The following is a 14,902-nucleotide window of genomic DNA, read 5'->3' on the forward strand; positions in this document are numbered from 1 at the left end:
TAAGAGGTAGAAATGGAGAGGTCCTGCCCAGACCACAGGGCTTAGCTCCCTAGGGATCAAGTCCAGCTCCATTTCAGCTTCATTTGCTATTAGGGGCTGTTGTGATTTTAAAAGGTCAGAATCAGCTTCTTCCGTTAACAGCTGAAGGCAGTATGCATTTATGTGAGCTTTCCTTTCCCCTGTCCACAATTCTATGAAATTATTGGGAGGGTGAGAAGAAGGGACAGGCATGTTAAATAGCTCCAAACTCACTCATCTATCAGTTGACTGGTAGGGGTTTTCCTTCTTGGATCTTTACCTACACCTCTGACTCTTGTAGAACAAGTGGCCCCAGTGTGGCAGGGGAGTAAAGTCACCTGGTTCCAGGTTCCCTGTGTAACACCACCCAATCCCCACCCCACACCCCCTTCAGCTTTCAGGACCAAGTCCAGTCAGGACCATGCATGGCTCGTCGTCCCCAGCGCAGTGCCTTACAGATCATAAGCTCTACTGGGTTGAACTGAAGGAGACATGGGGACAGGACAGGAGATGATGATGGAAAGGAGACGGAACTACAGGTAAATCACCCTTCTCACATGATGAGCTAGCAGCACAGCATCTTTTAAGGCTCTATAGCCTGAGTTACATTTCAATCCGAACACACCCCCAGCCAGTCCTCTACCCCCACACCCTTCTGGAGAGTCTCAGTGAAGAGATAATTTATGAAATGTACCAACTCTGACTACTATTCCATCTCTTGAGCTCCTTCTCCCGCCCCTCCTCTGACCACTTGCACATATGTGCCCACATGCGCACAGCCTATGAAGCACCAAGAAGCAGAGCCAAAGGGGAATTTAATAAGCTCCACAGTTCCTTTTCAGTCCCTTGCGTCAGGTTTTCATAGGAATCCGTATCTGTGGGAGAACTCACACTTTAGCTACAGGCAGATCTCTGTATTCTCTCAACCTGGTGATAAAGGGAGAGAATGGAAGGGCAAAACAAGGTGGGAAGGCTGGACTCCGAATATTATAGGCAAGAGAATATTCCAGCAGCGATGAACTACAAGGCAAAACTCTTCCTATTCGGTCATGTAATCTCTTTATTTTTGTTCTCACCAAATCTCTTCTCTGGTCTCCCTGAACACTGCCAGTACTATCTTCCCACAGCTCTCTCTTTCTTACCAGCCTGACCTTTTCACCTTTTCACCCAAATCAGATCTGGGTTTCAACCTTTGCTCCAGCTTCGAATCATCTTCTTTTCCCCACAGGTCACCCTCTACAAAGTTCTGAGCTCTTTCTGAAAATGATTTTAAAACACTTGCCCATCCAATCCAAACCCCCGTGCTCCTTCCGCAGTACCGCCTGTGCTGGCCCTGGCTCATTCCTCCTTCAGGTCCTCTCTCCACTAAGTGGCTGCTTTCCTCCTGTTGCATTCCCAAATCTCGTATTTATTCCGTTAGGTCCTGCAAGAAATGCTTTCCTGAGCTCTCCCTCATATTTACCCGGCCTAAATTTCTTCCCTTTAAATCCCTTCTCTAATGAGCTTCCCTCACGAAATTCTTCTGCGAAGGCTTTCACATGAAAACAACTACACTCTAAAACAGAAAAATAAAACTATAATAAGTTGCAAGTGCTATAAAATTTAAACACTTAGAGTAAGTAGATTATTCTATTTGAAGTTTGAGGTATCTGACAAATCATAATCCTCCATGTGGTACATGATATACCATTACAATAAAGACAACATTAATGAGAATAATATTATAATAATAGCATCTTCATCACAAATATGTAAAAGTGAGAATCCTAACAATGGTAAGTACTTATAAACAAAAGATAATTAATCAATTTAATAAGTAACCGTGTGATAAATCTTTTGAAGAATGGCAAAAAGCAAGAAAAAAAGTGAGATTTTATGTAATTTTTTTATAACGGCTAGAGGGAAAAATAGCTAATTATGTTTTTCAATGGAATTCTTTTGATCACTGGCTACTCAGAACAGTTTTCTTGATCCAGGTCTTCAAAGCTGGGATCATAAGTTTTAATTCAAACGTTTTCAACTGAACATTAATAACTCTAACTTTTCTAACTGCTAAACAGTCATAATTAAATCAAACTGGTGTGAGTTACAGGACCAAAGGCTAAACGGGCAGTTGCCTTTTTTTTCCTGGAATCACCTATGCTATTTCCCCAGAGTGGGAGGCCCAGGCAAAGGCTGTGAATGGGGAGTGGTCGTGGTTCTCCCACTTCTGCAGAAGATGTGAGGGTGCAGTTTCTGTCTCATAAATACTCACCAGAATTGCAGAATAGCTTCCCCCTCCCTCCCACGTTTGTTTGGTTGAAGGATCATCAGACAAGAGAAAAACACTCCCTCTTTGGAATGTATTCTGCATGAGCTGCCTTTTTAGAAATAACCCTCCCAGGTGCTGACATGAATATTCACAAGAGTATGCTGGGCACAGGGGCCAGTCTCCATGCCATGTACACTAATCCTTTAAAATGTATTCCAGGCAAGCTACCAGGGTAAACTCCTATACGGGAACTGGGCTTTCAGGTGATGGATATTGGATGGCTGAAAGGAGAAAATCTGAGTGAAGGAGGCAGAGATGAATAAATCACTCATATCCGTCTAAAGCCCTGCTGCAGCTAGACTTGCCACTTTGACTCAAGCACAGCATGAGGCTTCATTAGAATACTGTACTCTGTGAATTAAACTGTTTCTTTTGTTCATCTGGCTTATCCTTCCTCATCAAGAAAAACAAACATTTATCTCCCCTGTGCCCCACAGCCCTATCTGTTGGACCCCTTTTTACTTTCTTCTTGCTTGGCTGATAGGACCTACACAGGCATCCCAAGAACACAGTTCTGGTACCACGCAGGCACCCAACGCAGGCATGCGAGTGTACACACACACACACACACACACACACACACACACACCTCACGCCACCCCACTTTACATCACTACCCTGACTCACATTCAGAAAGGTATAGGCAGAAAAGATTAAGAACCTCACAAACCAGGGAAGGAATCATGCTCAAAGTGGTGAGATCACAGACTTCTCAGGATCCTCCCACTCTGGTACTGAATCCCCAAGATCAACACTGAGATTCATGCTGAGGGGACCTGGCTAAGGCAGAAGGGGACTTGGTTAAGGCAGCCGGTCTGAGTCACACATGAAACTGTCATAACACTCTTCAGACAATCAATGTTTAAGTGTCAGGGGCTGGGAGACATCCCTGGGGGTAATTTCCCAGGAGCTGGTGCTAGAACTGTTCCAGCTGTAAGCACCGTTCGTGCCCTGATAGCTTAGGGCATTTGGGAGCTTGGGGGATCCTGGCAAGTCAAAGGAAGAAGGAATATGAGCAAGGAAGAAGAAAATGGTGTAGCTTCAGTGACATTCTAGATCAAGTTATCTCCTCAGCTTATTTGGACCACAAAGGGCTCCACTAACTCTCCTTCAGCCTCTGATGGACACAAGGACATTCCAAGGCAATATGCAGCAGTGGCATCAGATGGGACAAGAGTCCCAACTCTGCTTCTAATTTGCAACCTTATCCTCTCAGATTTATAATCTGTTAAATGGGGTGTGAGGGTAGCGGAAGAGAGGGAGACAGATTCTAATTTGGATGATCTGTGGTTCCTTGTTTCTTTAATCTTATTTTTTTCTTTTAATTACAAAGTAATACATGATAGATCCTTTGGTACTTCTTATAAAGTATCCATAATAAAAAGGTGTTTACTAAATGCAAAAAACGTAAGCCAGTATTTTCAAAAATATTCTTTAGTAGCAGAACCCCTTTTACAAACAACGTCTTAGAAGAATATAAATATCCATAACAGATAAAAGCAGAACTGCTCTACTAAGGTCAGCTTTGGGGTTGAAGCCTCATCTGCCAGACTTCCTACTGTGGCAGCGCCCAAGGCTCATCCCCCATAAAACAGAGAAGGAAAAACCACTGGGTCATGGTGTATATCTTGACCCCAAACTAAATGCTGATATTAATGTTCATATCTTTTAATAACAGGCTTCTAAATATTATTATTCACATTCTTTGAAACCATGAAAGGCAAATGAGTTCCCTAATTCTTCACTTTTGCCTTTATGGACTAGAGTTCTTAGTGAGGAAAGGAGCTGAATAGATAGAGCATTGGTAAACTATGGCCTGTGGCTGCCTCTGTTTGTAAATAAAGTTTTAATGGAACACAGCCATGTTCTCTCACCAGAGTTGAGCAGTGGTGACAGAGACTATAGCATACAAAGCCTAAAATTACTATCTGTCCCTTTTTGGAAAAAGTTTGCCAGTGCCAGGAATAGACAGAAAACTAAAGCTCTTCTTACTGAACAGTAAAGATTTATGGCACCAAGGTAAGAAATAAAGATATAGTTTAAAGCTGAGCTTAGCCCAGAAATGGCTAAAATCCCTTTATTCTGTTGAAAGTGTTTCAATAGATTTTCATGTAGCAAATTCCACACGGAGTTTTTAGATTCTGCTATAGTCCTAATCCCATCGCTGTTACTGTGACAACTGTACCGACAATTCTTGGCTTGCTTTTCACCCCAAGTTTCTGGTATTTCTGCTAAGAGTAAAAGAAAAGGAAGGAAGGAAGGGAGGGAGAAAAATTCCAATTAAAAATGAAAACCTGAAAACCATTCCCAAACCCTCTCTGTTCCCAGAACTGATGAAGTAAGTGCCTAGGCGCTACATTCTCAAACTGAAGATATTTGCAAGCAGAACAGTCACTGACCACTGACCCTCCAGATCTCTACTAAATAGCATGGAGGCAGCAGGGTAGGGTGAAGAAGTTATAGAGATGTTTAATGTCAATAAGTAATACACACACAAAAGTTATATAGTCAATGATACGGCAGTTAATATGACAGCAGTAAAACACTAATATCTCAGTTATATGGGAAGATGACACCACAGACTAAACCACACCAATTAGGTAGACAGGGTTGTTTATTGGTCACCAGGAGAAAATGGATTTGCGAGGCTCTATCCCCTTGCTATCTCTCCAGTGCTGTCTAGTGTGATTATAAAAAGTATCTTACAAGAATACCTGACCAGGGCAGTCTATGACCACAAAACAATAAAAACCTTATACTGCTTAGTGTTTTAACAAAACTACTCATTTGGAATCTTTAATGAAACCAGTTTTAAATGGATGACTCTATTTCCATGTTCTTCCCAAATAGTCCCACATAATCGCCGTGAATTCTCTACTTTTTCTCTGAGTCTAAAATATACAGCTAAAATCTCACTATAGTGAACACAATCATGACAAAGCAATTTACCTGTTCTACTAAGAATGTTATTATCAACAAGATATTATTTATTGGGTCACTGCCAATTCTCAAACAATTTTCTATAGATAATGCTTTATCTATTTCTAATAGGACTATCATAAGCTTCCTAATAAAGACACTATTTGATTATAGATGTTTATTATTATTTTAAACCTTAGAGAAGAAGTGAATACAGAAAGTGAGATATCAAGAAGAAAATTGACAAGGGTTTGCATTAGACATCGGGGGACAATTAAATGATATATGCCTAAGAGAATTAGGAACAAGATCTATTACCTTAGACCACAACTACTCCTTCCCACAAGGTTCTTGAGGTAAGTACATGCCAAGGAAAGTCCCAGCAAGTGGGAAGCAAAGGAACACTTTATTGCTAGTAGAATTTTTGACCCAAAACTCTAATCAAAAGGCATAAGCACTCCCTTTCCCCAAGTTGGTTATGTCTGAACAGCTTCACCCAAAGCAAGCTAGGAGGCCTGTTCTGTCCCTTTTCCACACCCAAAACTTATTCTTGCTTCTTACCACTACAATTTAAGGAAGGATCAACCCAATACACATTTTAGTACCACCAAAACAGAGTGAGTACAGGAGAGATCATGGTCCCCTGCTGCCTAGCACTGAGCTATCCCTGGGCTGAGGCAGTAATCTTACCCTGGCCACCCTAAAATTTAGAAGAGGAAGTAAGAATGCCCAAGGAGAAGAAAGGATAGGTGTGTTTGTTGTGAGGACAGAAGAGAGGAGAGAGAGAGATGGGGAGAGGTAGGAACAAAGAAGGAGGACAGGGCCTCTTTCTAGCAGAATTAGTCCTGGCCCATCCCACTTAGGGCCTAGTGGAAGACAAGAGACACAAGAAGTGCTTCCACTGAAATGTGGCCCACTCTTGTTCCTGCAAACTCACGCATCTGATCAGCATCTCCCCCAGAAAGGGACTAAATGCTTTGACCATGACTACCATTTTGGGGAGGAGTGAAATGAGGATCGGGGAAGGCACAAAGAAATGCTGGTAGGAAAAGCAGAGGGTATTTTAATTTTTTCTCCCAAGATCTAGAATTGTGGTATTGCTATAATCACCTTCCCGCTTACTGTACTTCATGTTTCAAAAGTTCCAGAAACCAGAAATATTCATTGTAATCCTACAAACACCACATTCCAAGACTTAGGAGGAAAAGACTGGAGGTGGTATGACAGTTATACCCCAATATCCCCTTAGAAAATCAGAGGTCTTTTAATGTATCTTTTCATGCTAGGGCTGATGGGCATGAGTGTTTTAACTCCAGATCTTAAAAACTGAAAATGTTATTTCCAGCAGGACTTTTGACATAATTTAATCTACCATTTCAAAATAACATAGATATGCAGTGAAATTTCTGATATTAGAATTTTATATGTACAGAAAAAAAGTCAAGTCCCTATAACCTGGTTAGGTAAACAGGTATTTTGGTTAATCAAATATGTCTGGTTAACAGACTCCATATGGATTGCCAATTTTAACAAAAATTCAGAAATGTTTAAAATAAACTTAACTAGAGTAAAACAACACCAAACAAAATTTATTCTCCTTTTGATCAGAGGGCACTTGGGATCTTGCCTGCCTCCCAAATTTTATTAGGTACATCCACTATCACTCTGCTGGTAAAGCATGAAGGCCAGTCACAGTAAATTAAATGCTAGGTAACAATTTGTAACAGAAACTTAAAGTTTTTTTTCAAGAGGTAAATTTCGTGAATAAGAGATCAAAGATATATAATCAGTAATGCTTCTCAGTTTGGAGAATTACCCAGTAAGCAGATATAGGTTTTTTATTTACAGAACATTTTTGAAGCTGAGAATAATATAAAATACAATTATTATATTTACTGTTTTAGATGCATCCAGAAGCTGTGGGCATTAAAAAAAGTAAATGGAAAAAAAATCTACTGAATTATACATTTTAAATGGGTAAATTGTACAGTATATGGATTATATCTCAATAAAGCTGTTTTTTAAAAATAAACCAAACACATGAAATATGGAGATTTATAAAAATTCCAAAGTAGATGTGAAATGTCAAGCAGGAGGTAGTGTCTGTGGCAGAGTTGTTGACTGGATGAGCCAACTCCTTACCATGACCCTCAATTCTTTGCCAGACGTGCTAGGGCTGACTGCATGACACAGTTCTGCCTGACAACTAAGTGGAAGTCGGCTAGGTGGGGCTTCAAATAAAGTTTTGGCTTTTCCTAATAAAAAGGGACAGACTTGGCTGGCAGGGCTCTTTACACTTTTACCACTTTGCCCTCCTCCTTCTTCCTGCCTAAACGCAGACGTGGTAGGTAAAGCTGTAGCAGCTGTCCTGTTCTCTGAGGCAAAAATACAAGTAGAAAAGACCAAGAAAATCAAAGAGCTCACTGAATTGCAGAACCACTTCTAGCAGCCACCCACCTGTAGACTTTTTGTTATGTGAGACCGAGACAAACAAACAAAAGCAAAACAAAACCAAAATAGTTTTAAAAACATTTAAAAAGTCTTTCTTGGGAATTCCCTGGTGGTCCAGTGGCTAGGACTCTGCAGTCTCACTGCCGAGGGCCCAGGTTCAATCTCTGGTTGGGGAACTAAGATCCCACAAGCCACACGGTGCAACCATAAAAAATAAATAAATAAATAAATAGTCTTTCTTAATCAGGTTCTTTGTTATTTGCAGCCAAATGCAAGCTCCTTTGGAGCATATGAGGGCTAGTAATAAAAATAAATTTTTATTTATTTATTTTTAATGTGTCAAGTCTTAGCCATAGCATTTAATGAAAGTTTCTATAATTTATATCCTTAAGAAATGAGAGTGGGTTGAACCGGAAGCTACAATGCCTTCTCTCATTTTCTTTTTAAGGCCATAAGAGGCTCTGTAGGATTGTGCAACATACTGGAATCTTTGAAGGAAGAGTTTTAGCACTGGTGGTATCACCACGTTGATGGTAGAGAAACAGAGAAGGAAGTCAAATTATACTGTAGTCTCTTCACATCTTAAATGGAGACAGTGAAGCAGCTAAAACTCCAGAGCTATTGAAAGACAAGGCAACTAAAAGGACCATTAAATTGTATGGAAAATCTAAACAGTCTTGACTGGTGTTTGGTTACAGTAAAAGGATAACGTGGCAAGGGTGGTAATGTCATAATCACTGAGGGACATGGTTTCAGACGTCGTAAGTAAAAGGAAGAAAGAGGATCCTTACCATTAGGTCTTAAGGGCACAGGAAAGAAAATACAGGCAGAAGTAAAAGCACACTCTGTATTTATCTGTGTAACCAATACTCCTTATACTGAATCTGACACATTGTTGAAAGAGGTAACACAGCAGAAAAAAAAATGATTCCTCAGCGGGAGCTAAGGCCCTGAGTGTCCAGGAAAGTTGCTGAAAGGAGTCCTTGAGGGGTACCAACCAGCCTGTCATCATAATCACTTTTCCTAAGAGAAGGATGCAGAATGGAAGTGGATGGATGGGGAAGAAGCAAGAAGGGGAAGTGGAAGAGTTTTTCTTGATCTCAGTGCTTCTGCTTGTTCTTCACTAAAGATACAAGGATGTTTTGGTCAAGTGCCTCTGTGTTTACCAGGTTACAAAGGGCAAAGTTTAAAGAGAGAGGGAGAGAGGGAGAGGAGAGAGAGACAAGACAGACAGACAGACATCAAGTGCTACCATGATGCACCAAAAGCACCTTAACAAGGTGACAAATTGGGGCTCCTCGGGAAAAAAATCTCTGATTTAAGAGTATCTGAGGATTGAAGGTTTTGAAAGATAGATTACTGTTTTGGATTAATTCAAGGAGTAATTTCTTAAATGAAGGTGACCCTTCATCAGATTTCAGAATAGCTTCATTTACTTAATACTCAAAAGATAGATTCAAGCAATTTGATGTATTAAATCTGTAGAAATTTTGGTGAATTTGCTGAAAGTCCTATGCTTCTGCTAGCCCTTAAGAGAACAGCCACATTTCTGTGATCCTGTATGGCTGATCTTGGGGGAAGCAGTGTTTAAAACATCTGTCAAAGTAAAACCACAGAAGGAGAAGGTTGATGCTTTCCATTCATTTGATCTTCCAAGGTGAATGATTCCAGTTTTTGAAATGATTGTTTAAAGCACTACTGGTAAAGTATTTGTTTTAGAGGGGTATCAAATTAACGATTCTGGATAATTACTAAACATACATTTGTGCATGAAATATTGCGTCAAATGGGGCTGATATCCTCTGTAAAAATGTCTTCTTGATGGGTTAATCTTTGAAAACTGAAAGGATTTTTCTTTTCATGTATTCAGCTATATTTTATGATGACTAGTTGTCAACTCCTCTAATTGCTCAAGAGAAATAAATGGTTGACATGTGAGGTAAATCAAACACATACACACTTTTGGGGGGAGCATTTAACCTTTCCTGTTTTTCCAAAGAACATCTGAATTCTAGCCCCCCTCCTGTATTTTTAACAAGCAACTTAGTTGCCATAGCAATACTTTCTGGTCTTGAGATACATCTGGGATGAAACTAGCTGAGACATATTTACCATTCCCCAAAACTCTGCTGTTTCCAGGCTCCAGGATTCCTGGTCGCCTTAGTATTCATGACAGTTCAGACTCCAGCATCTACTGAGAACCACAACTATAATTTTTTATTCAACAATTTTTCTCGAAACCAGAGTTCTGAGGTCTGAGGGTGATAAGAGAAGACTTTAGTGCGATGCAGATAGGCTGTGAGAGAAACAACATTTGGTAAATAAATCATGGATCAGCAAGGCAAGGAAGAATTCCTTGGTTCAGGGCTGTGACATGACTGATATGAAGCAAATCTGGTAAAATATCTTTCCAATTTTGACTAGAATTATAGGCAATCTTAATCCAAGCCAGAGGAGTCATATTTTTAGAAGTTTGTTGTATTCTTTAGACTATAAAAAGGAAACTTTTCGCTCTCTAGGTTGCAAAAAAGGCTGTCCTAATGTAAATAAATGTATGCTTGCCTGTGCAGCACTCAGATAGAATGAAATGGAAGCAGCATGAAACTTGAGGCAAGAGTCCTTACCTGTGCTCATGTCAGCACCTAACACCAGAGTTTCATCTTAGTCATTTGCTGGAGATGCCAGATCTTTAGCAGTTTCCTCACATATACTTAGAACAGACACACTGAGCAAATATGATGTCCAATTTATTTGATAGATAGAACTCCCTTTAGTTGCACTAACATACTATGTTGTCAGCTCAGTCAATGAGTGTTTATTGAGTACTCACAGCACAAAGTACTGTACTAGGCACTTGGAAATCATTGCAAAGACCCAAGTCCATCTCAATACTACAATCACTATCTTCAACTTGAGATTATCTGTGGCTCTACAAGAACTTGAGGGCTGCACAGACGTAGAAAATACTCAAGTAATTACAAAACATCATTTGAGAGTCATTGGTTCAATTTCTCTCCCCACCTTCATGGACTAAGCCTTCATTTGGAGCTATTAAACAGGACACAAAATGGAATGGTTTGTGATTCCTCTCCTTTTTCTTTTCTGTGCTTATCCTTGGGAGGGAAGTGGATGAGCAATAGCTTGGCAGGGTGGTCAGCAGTGGGAAGAAGGAAAAACAGCAGTGAAAAAGGGATTTCTGATTTACAAACTGAATAGATAATCTAGAATGGTTGCAGCCACACAATAGTGAAAGGGCAGCTGAACTGGGTGTGGGCTCAACAGCTCAAAGAGAAGGAAATATATGCTGGGATGAATAAGGAGCACAGCGACATATCTAATTTTTTTTAAAAAGGATCAACTTTCTATTGCTTTGTTTTATCTATGCTTAATAACTGCAAGGCATAAACTGATTTGTGGTTCAGAAATTCTGTGCCAGATTAACTTTTATAAGTGGTAGAACTGGTTTTTTTTCCTATTGCAAAGTAAAAACGTCCTCCCCACAGACTAAAGAGATTATGAATACCCACCAAGAACATACTTTGGGTTAGATCCATTTTGTCCTAACATATTATATTCATATAACATTTTCCAACTGAGGAACTCAAAATATTTTTGTGTCATTAACTCCTTAATCCTCATAACACCCAGAGAGACTATGGGTTTATTTAGCTGCATCTACCTGCACTGTTTCATCTTCCAACAGCCTACTTACTCACAATTAGGTTAGTTAAAGCATTACGGGTATTTTACTTACAGTACTGCATACATCAATTACAAAACCATCATTTTCAAGCTAAGGTAAGAATTGTTAATTTAATTGACTATCTAATAATGAGGGTTTCAACAAAGTGCTGTCACTTACTAGCTGAAAAAGACTGGGTGATACACATGCCTAATGCACAGCATATGTGATTTCTCATACTAACCTGAAAATACTTAAAAGGATATCATGATTAGGAAGTAGAAAGATAATAAGTCTTAAACTAAGGCGACAGAGGGACTATAAACTAAGACTTAGGTAGATTTGGTTAGTTACTATGTGGTCGTTTTATGTGGTCAGGCCTCTGAAGATTTCCTGTTATTTAAATTTTAATGTTTTTAAAAAGGCATGAAAATGATATAATTACTACTCAGTTACCCACTTTTAAGGCACATTCCAGGCAATTTCTCTTTTTTTCTCTCAAATAAAATGAACAAGTTACGCTGTGCCTGTAAACCTAGCAACAACAAAGACAAACTCCTTTATTTCCAAGTTATACTGCCTGCTCTGGCTCTTGGGAAAGAGAAATAAACACCAAAGATGGGGAGAAAGTTTCACATAAACTGCAAGGACTAGGACGCCTCCTGCTGTCTCTTTCCTGGGAGCTGACTGGACAAAGGCTGGTCAGGAACAAAGAAGGTGGCTTCTAAAGGCATGATGGCTCCCCAGCTCCGCCCCTCCTCTCCTCAGCAAAGAAAACTCTCCTCTAACGGTGCTAATGAAACCCTGGGATGGGTTTGTGGTGGCGGGTGGGATGGTTTGGGGAGCTGGTGACTGAATACAGAAACAGTAACAAAACATCTCAGGGCTGTCACCTCTGAAAGTCACCTCCATGGCCTTGCCTCTTACTCTCCTCCCCTCCCTCACTCTACTCCAGCCACCTTGACCTCCTTGCTGCTCCTGCAACCTGCCTCACGTGCTCTGCCTCGGGGCCTTGGCACTCTGCCTGTGAGGCTTATCCCCCAGGTCCCCCAATGGCTTACTCTTCCCATCCTTCAGGCTCTGCACAGTGAGACCTTCCTGAACACCCAATCTAAAGCTGCGCTGTCTCCAACCCCTAGTCCTCCCTCCTGATGGCTCCATCTTTGAAATATCTGACATATTACAAATAGTGCTGTTTACTGGTTATCCACCACTGCCCCCTCCCCCAACAAGAATGCCAGTTCTGTGAGAAAACTGATGTTTGTTTTCTGGATTCAATGCTGTAGCCCCAGGGCTTAGAGTAGTGCCTAGCACACAGTTAAAGGCTCAAAAAATGTTGAGAGAATGAAAGACAATGAGGGCAGGAGGAGACGGTCAGAGATCAGGTTTCAAGGTCAGCCTTTCCAGGATCCACAAGGGTACTTACCATACCAGGCGCACTAGCAGGACTAGGCTCCCACTGACTGTGGTGACTGTGGTGAGCTGTGGGCGTTGTCTGTCAAGAAAGAAGCTGGGGGCTTCCCTGGTGGCACAGTGGTTAGGAATTCGCCTGCCAATGCATGGGACATGGGTTCGAGCCCTGGTCCGGGAAGATCCCACATGCCACAACTACTGAGCCTGCGCTCTAGAGCCCGTGAGCCACAACTGCTGAGCCCGCATGCTGCAACTACTGAAGCCCGTGCGCCTAGAGCCCGTGCTCTGCAACAAAAGAAGCCACCACAATGAAAAGCCCACGCATCACACTGAAGAGTAGCCCCCGCTTGCCGTGACTAGAGAAAGCCTGTGCGCAGCAACGAAGGCCCAACACAGCCAAAAATAAATAAATACATAAATTTTTTAAAAAAAGAAAATGTTTAAAAAGAAAGAAGGAAAGAAAGAAAGAAAGAAGCTCTGCTTGCCTACCCAGCTACAGGGGAAACGCTCAGGAAAGGAAGAAATGGTTTATGTGGATGAAAACAGACAAAAGAAATCTTATCCATACAATAATTCTGTCCTCTCTTAGGAATAAAGAATGAGGTAATCAAGATAATCCATGTTTGAGACATTTGCCTCTGTGTTCACCATCTACAAAGAAACCTGAAATTTTAAAGTCAGTATACCTTGTGATTGGGCCCCCAGAGGAAGAGGTTCCAGAATTGCCAGATCTCCTCCCTCTAAGATGGGGAAAATGTTAGTCACTCAGCTCTGTAATACTCTCCCTCTAGGTGTTGATTTGGGATCTGGGCTTCTTTGGATACAGTGACTAGGAAAGCAAGTGAGTCACCACAAGCAATAGAAACCATGGGTCAAATGTCACTGACTAATCAACCTGTCATTTGTCAATTACCCATCCCCATGAAGAGGCGCCACTGATCTAGTTTCCTATCAATAAACATCTATCTGGGCACAACAGCTGCTGCTAACCATGGCCTGCCGAGATATCCAGCATCACCCAGAGGCACTGGTGGTTAAGAAATCCCTCTCCCTTTCTTCTTGATAATGTCACAGAAGAGGCAAATGCAGTTCCTGACAACGCAATGTTAGTTTCATAGAGACGTGTCTCTCTGAGCGTTCAGCCAGTTACATGGGGCTTCAATTGCATGGATTTTCTCACTGCAAAAGCAATAGCTGGGCTTAAGGAAGGTGGAGGCTTCACACGGTGCTGAGACCCACAATTCTGCCTTTGGTTGTGCTCGTGCTCATCATCCCCCTCTGAGTCAGGAAAAAAAAATTGTTTGGGAGAACCATTCTTTTCCCACATTTAAAGAAAACCAAACGGGACTGTTCTCTCTTGTCTCTCTTAAGCTCCAGTAACACCTTTTATCTGGAGTCAGATTCAACATCTCTGATTGTTTGAGTAGAGCTAGAGGCCAAGGTAGCCTTGCCACATGAAAAGCTTGTTTGTCTCTTTCTAAGTTGTCACCTTGGCAATGACCTCATGAGGTCTCTGCTGGATCTAAAATTCTAGATCTCCCACTATACCCGCTATAATTTCCCCTTCTATCTTGATAGACTACCTCATCTGCACATTCAATCTGTCAAGGAACACTTATTCCGAGTTGCCACAGGCTTCATATATCGGGTGAGGCTGGGAGGAGGCAGCAAGTAAACAATTATAATACAAACCTGACAAATGCTCTGGGAGGAATTACATACAGAATGTATGGAATCATTGAATAGGGATGTCTAAATCAGCCCAAGAGATGATAGAAGGTTAGGGAAGCATTCCCAAAGGAGTGAAGTCTTGAAGGGGTTATAGGAGCCAGGTAAAAAGGGGTGATGAGAAGGTAGTGAGACACACATGTAATGAGAACAGCATGTTCTAAGAGTTGAAGGCATGGGGTAAGAGAGGGGTGACATGTGCAAAACTGCAAGTAGCTGGATAGGCTGAGACAGTACGTGTAGGGGTGGGTGGAGAGGCAGGAGACAAGGTTGTACAGACAGAAGCAAGTCACATGTTCTTAATGCCGTTGTCTGAACTTTCTCCTTAAGGCAAATAGTAGCCATGAATCCTCTTAAGAAGGGGCATGACCACATCAGAT

General features: G+C 41.2%; 1 protein-coding gene across 1 annotated transcript in view; it reads right to left on the reverse strand.

Moving 5' to 3' along the window:
- BTBD9 (BTB domain containing 9) overlaps nt 1–14,902 on the reverse strand; it is a 409,107-nt gene that overhangs the window by 87,292 nt on the left and 306,913 nt on the right. The gene's annotated exons all lie outside the window — the stretch shown is intronic.

Source organism: Eschrichtius robustus, chromosome 12 (genome assembly GCF_028021215.1).
Source record: "Eschrichtius robustus isolate mEscRob2 chromosome 12, mEscRob2.pri, whole genome shotgun sequence".
In the NCBI taxonomy this organism is placed as follows: Eukaryota; Metazoa; Chordata; class Mammalia; order Artiodactyla; family Eschrichtiidae; genus Eschrichtius; species Eschrichtius robustus.